This window comes from Balaenoptera ricei, unplaced genomic scaffold (assembly GCF_028023285.1).
Source record: "Balaenoptera ricei isolate mBalRic1 unplaced genomic scaffold, mBalRic1.hap2 scaffold_545, whole genome shotgun sequence".
In the NCBI taxonomy this organism is placed as follows: domain Eukaryota; kingdom Metazoa; phylum Chordata; class Mammalia; order Artiodactyla; family Balaenopteridae; genus Balaenoptera; species Balaenoptera ricei.
The window spans coordinates 29338-34534 of NW_026777730.1; the positions used below are offsets into that span (position 1 = coordinate 29338).

Consider the following 5197-nt stretch of genomic DNA (forward strand, 5'->3'; position numbering starts at 1 on the left):
ATCACGAGGGGCCTCGGGCGCCCAGGGCGGATCCCAGCGCCGGTGGCCGCGGGACCGGACGCCCTCCCCGGGACCCCCCCAGGACCCCCTCCCCGGGACGCGGCCGCGGGACAGGACGCCCCCCAGAACCCCTGCCCGGGACGCAGCTGCGGGACAGGACGCCCCCCAGACCCCTGCCCGGGACGCAGCTGCGGGACAGGACGCCCCCCAGAACCCCTGCCCGGGACGCGGCCGCGGGACACGAAGCTCCCCCCTCCCCAGGAACCCCTCCCCAGAGCGCGGGCCTCGCCGCCGTCTCGCAGCACCCGCCGCGCTCACCGCGGGCCGGGAGCCCCCTCAGGCCGACTGGCCCCCGCCCGCCGCCCGGCCTCCCTCCGGCCCGCGCCGCCCGCCGCGCTCACCGCGTTTTTCTTCTGCACCATCTTGTCCATCTTCTTGGCAATGCGGACCACCTCGTCCTCCATGGCCCTGGCAGGCCTGCCCCGCGCCGGGCCGCGGGGGACGGGAAACGAGAGGAGCTGGCCGGGCGGCAGGTAAGCCCAGGCGTCGGCGAGGGCCCTCACCAGGCGTGACCGAGGCGCTTCTTCACTCACGACGACTGCGACGGCGGGGGCGGCGGCGGCGGCGGCGCTCCTCCCACGCAGGCAGCGCCAATCGAGCTCCCAGCTCGCGGCGGCGGCGGCGGCGGCGCTCCTCCCCCGCAGGCAGCGCCAATCGAGCTCCCAGCTCGCGGCGGCGACGGCGGCGGCGCTCCTCCCACGCAGGCAGCGCCAATCGAGCTCCCAGCTCGCGGCGGCGACGGCGGCGGCGCTCCTCCCCCGCAGGCAGCGCCAAACGAGCTCCCAGCTCGCGGCGGCGGCGGCGGCGGCGCTCCTCCCCCGCAGGCAGCGCCAATCCAGCTCGCGGCGACGGCGGCGCTCCTCCCCCGCAGGCAGTGCCAAGCGAGCTCCCAGCTCGCGGCGGCGACGGCGGCGGCGCTCCTCCCCCGCAGGCAGTGCCAAGCGAGCTCCCAGCTCGCGGCGGCGGCGCCCCTCCCCCGCAGGCAGCGCCAATCGAGCTCCCAGCTCGCGGCGGCGGCGGCGCTCCTCCCCCGCAGGCAGCGCCAATCGAGCTCCCAGCTCGCGGCGGCGGCGGCGGCGGCGCTCCTCCCCCGCAGGCAGCGCCAAACGAGCTCCCAGCTCGCGGCGGCGGCGCTCCTCCCCCGCAGGCAGCGCCAATCCAGCTCGCGGCGGCGGCGGCGGCGCTCCTCCCCCGCAGGCAGTGCCAAGCGAGCTCCCAGCTCGCGGCGGCGGCGCTCCTCCCCCGCAGGCAGTGCCAAGCGAGCTCCCAGCTCGCGGCGGCGGCGCTCCTCCCCCGCAGGCAGCGACAATCGAGCTCCCAGCTCGCGGCGGCGACGGCGGCGGCGCTCCTCCCCCGCAGGCAGCGACAATCGAGCTCCCAGCTCGCGGCGGCGGCGGCGGCGGCGGCGCTCCTCCCCCGCAGGCAGCGCCAATCGCGCTCCCAGCTCTGTTCTTTTGTTTTTTTTTTTTTTGAATTCTGAGATTTTTCATTTGAAGTACATCTTAAAGCTATTAAATTCACAAATATGCTAATTTAAATACCCAATTCTATTATCTAAAACACACATTGCAAACATACAAATATCTATTCTCTCCACATGTCAGAGCCCATTCATTTCATGGTTTGGAAATGGGGAGAATAGATCCCCTTAAACTGCAAGTCAGCAGGTGTTTCTTTACAGTTAACTTTAGCAAAATTCATACAAAATATTAATGAACAATGAATGATCTTCTTTACTTGTTAACTCACAAGGAAACACCTTCAAAACTGCATTTTGTTAAAGTTTCTGTACTAAAATGTAGAAAAACTGAACTACACAAATATTGAAAAGTTTAAAATTCCTTAATTTTTTATTCCTGGTACCACTACCACAATTTACAGGGCAATATACCTGATGTAATGAAAAGAAAAAGACAAAGCTACAACAGATAAAAGACCTCAGGAATGTACATCTAATTGACCCTCCGTTGCATGAATCAATAGCTGCACTTTTTGCAAACTGTGGCTAGGACAGTCCTGAACAAGAAGGGTTTCCTGTTTAAGCTGCAGTAACTTTTCTGACTATGGATCATCGTTCCTTCTGCGGCAGGTTTTTACAGTTCCTCTAATGCATTTGGGACGACTGTCTCAAAGTAACCTGCAGCTTTCCTGACAACTCCTCGCTCTCTCTCCTGCTAAGAACTGTAGCCCTTTTCTTCTGAGTTTTGAGAACCTTCTGCTACCATATCCACCACTTCCACCACCAGATCCATAACCACCACCATAGGGACTTCCCGAGCTTCTTCCACCAAAACTGCCCCCCTTCATGGGTCCATAATTTGATTGCTGTTGTCCACTATAATTTCCAAAATCATTATAGCTCCCACCACCACCACCGTAGTTACCTCCAAAATTTCCTCCTTCATTGTAAGCATCATATCCTCCACCACCGCCACCATATCCACCATCTTGGTTTCCATATCCTGGTCCACCACCACCATAGCCTCCTCTACTACTGTAACCAGGACCACCACCATCGTTACCACCGTCGCCTCCAAATCCGTTTTATCCACCATCACCTCCTCCATAACTACCTCTGCTGCCACCACCTCCACCACCATAGCCTCCTCTTCCACCAAAGTTTCCACCACGGCCAAAGTTACCTCCACCACCTCCAAAGTTTCCTCCACGACCCATAAAGTTGCCAGATCCACCTCCACGACCTCTCTGTGATCCAGCAGATTGCATTTCTTGTTTAGAAAGGGCCTTTTTCACTTACAATTATGCCCATTAATAGTGTGGTATTTCTGAACAACAATTTTATCAACTGTATCATGATCATCAAAAGTTACAAAAGCAAATCCTCTCTTTTTTCCACTCTGCCTGTCTTCCATAACTCCTATGGTTTCAATCTTGCCATACTTTTCAAAGTAGTCTCTCGAATTACATTCTTCTGTATCTTCTTTAATACCACCAACAAAAATTTTCTTCACTGTTAGATGGGCACCAGGCTTTACAGAATCCTCTCTAGAAACAGCTCTCTTTGGTTCCACTACACGCCCATCAACCTTGTGTGGTCGAGCACACATTGCTGCATCCACCTCTTCAACCCAAGAGTAAGTCACAAAACCAAAGCCCCTGGAACGGTTTGTCTGGGGGTCTCTCATCACCACACAATCTGTAAGTGTGCCCCATTTCTCAAAATGTTCTCTTAAGCTATCGTCTGTAGTTTCAAAGCTCAGACCGCCAATAAACAGTTTTCTCAACTGTTCTGGTTCCTTTGGATCATGGCCCTCCTCCCCCCGGCGGCGGCGGCGGCCGGAGTCGGGCTGGGGGCGACCGGGCGGCGGTTTTACCTCCGTTTTGAGACCGGACTCGCCTCTTCCAACTCGAGTTCAATATGGGACCGAGAGCCCAGCTCTGTTCTATGTTGGGCCATTTTACTTCAGCCCAAAAAAATTTCTTCTAGTATTCCCTAAGGTCTGCTGGGGATCAGTTTTCTTATTTTTCATTTATCTGTATTTGATTTTTTAAAATTGATTCCAATTTTCTGTTGAGATTCTCCATATTTTAATCTATTAATCCCCATCTTTTACTCTCAATATAGTCATTTTAAAGTTCTGTGCTAACTCCAGAATCTGAATTCCCTCTAAATCAATTTTTCTTGGTTTTTTTTTTTTTTTTTTGTCTTAAGTTTTAGTCACTTTTTCCTGCTTCAGGAATTTCATAATTTTTGATTGTGTGCTGGACGTGGTGAATAAAAAATTCATAGAGACTGAAGATGCTATTACTTTGCACCAGAGAAGATTTACCCTTTTCTCTGTTAATCAGAGTGGCTGATCATTTCAGTCATTTCAGGAATTTTACTAGGTCAGAACTGGGTTGGAGCTTTAGTTGTCTCATCCTACCTATGATTTTTCCTAATTTGTGGCCTCCCTGGATTTTTGCTGTGAGCCTGACAGGTCTTTGATTCTTCAATAAATACAGTCAGTTATTGACTTCAGTCTTTCAGATGTTTGAATTCAGCTCTTTAGGCTCTCAGTTCTCACAGCTTCAGAGTATGGCAAATGTAAGGAGAGACCAGCTATGTATTTGTTGCCGTTACACTTTCTCAGTGAAAATTTGTCTCATAAACACTGAAACATTGCAGATGATTTCACTTTTTCTGACTCAGCCCCCTTCTTGGGGATGGCACTTCTGGGTTTTTACTGTGAGTCTGGTAGGTCTCTAATTCCTCACTTTGGAAAGTTCTCTCCCTCAGGCATTAGGTATTTAGCTTCCTGCTTTATATAGGTTCAAAAACTGGCAAATGTCTTGAAGAGGAGACCTAATGATTGTCACAGGCCCCTTTATCTAGCGGGATTTGGTTTGTTAGTGCCATGACTGTGCAGGAAATTTCACTCTGCTTTCTTGGCTCAGTCCCCCATCATCCTATACCACCCTGACACTAAGGAAATGTCCTGTGGGGGAAATCGGCTTGACATTCTGCTAGATTTCACTCCATCATGCCAGCAAATGAGTTCATCAAAAGGTATGGTGATTTCTCTTTTCCAGTGGAGTATGTCTCCCTACACCAAACCCCTGCTCCAAATCTCTAAATGTCCCTCTCTAGCATATTAGTTGATATTGTTTCTTGATTGCTTCCTTAGCTCGATGATCTTTTATTCAAGTTTGTTTGCTCGTTGCAGCAGGAGTGATGGCCTGTGCCTACCTAGTGCAGGCATATTATTATGGAGATATGGCTTTGGTCCCAGACACCACAATAAGGAGAATATCATAAGAAAGCAAGTCACACGAGTTGTTTGGTTTCCCAGTGCATGTAAAAGTTATGTTTATGCTATACTGTAGTCTATTAAGTGTGCAATAGCATTATGTCTAAAAAAAGTACATATCTTAATTTGAAAGTAGACTTTAAGAATGCTACCCATAGGGGGCTTCCCTGGTGGCGCAGTGGTTGAGAATCTGCCTGCTGATGCAGGGGACATGGGTTCGAGCCCTGGTCTGGGAGGATCCCACATGCCGCGGAGCAGCTGGGCCTGTGAGCCACAATTACTGAGCCTGCGCGTCTGGAGCCTGTGCTCCGCAACAAGAGAGGCCGCGATAGTGAGAGGCCCGCGCACCGCGATGAAGAGTGGCCCTCACTTGCCACAACTAGAGA

The 5197-nt window shown here is 52.8% G+C and overlaps 1 pseudogene; it reads right to left on the reverse strand.

The window, feature by feature from the left end:
• Positions 1-2503: 2503 nt before the first annotated feature.
• On the reverse strand, positions 2504-3434 carry LOC132358898 (heterogeneous nuclear ribonucleoprotein A3-like; annotated as a pseudogene).
• Positions 3435-5197: the final 1763 nt, after the last annotated feature.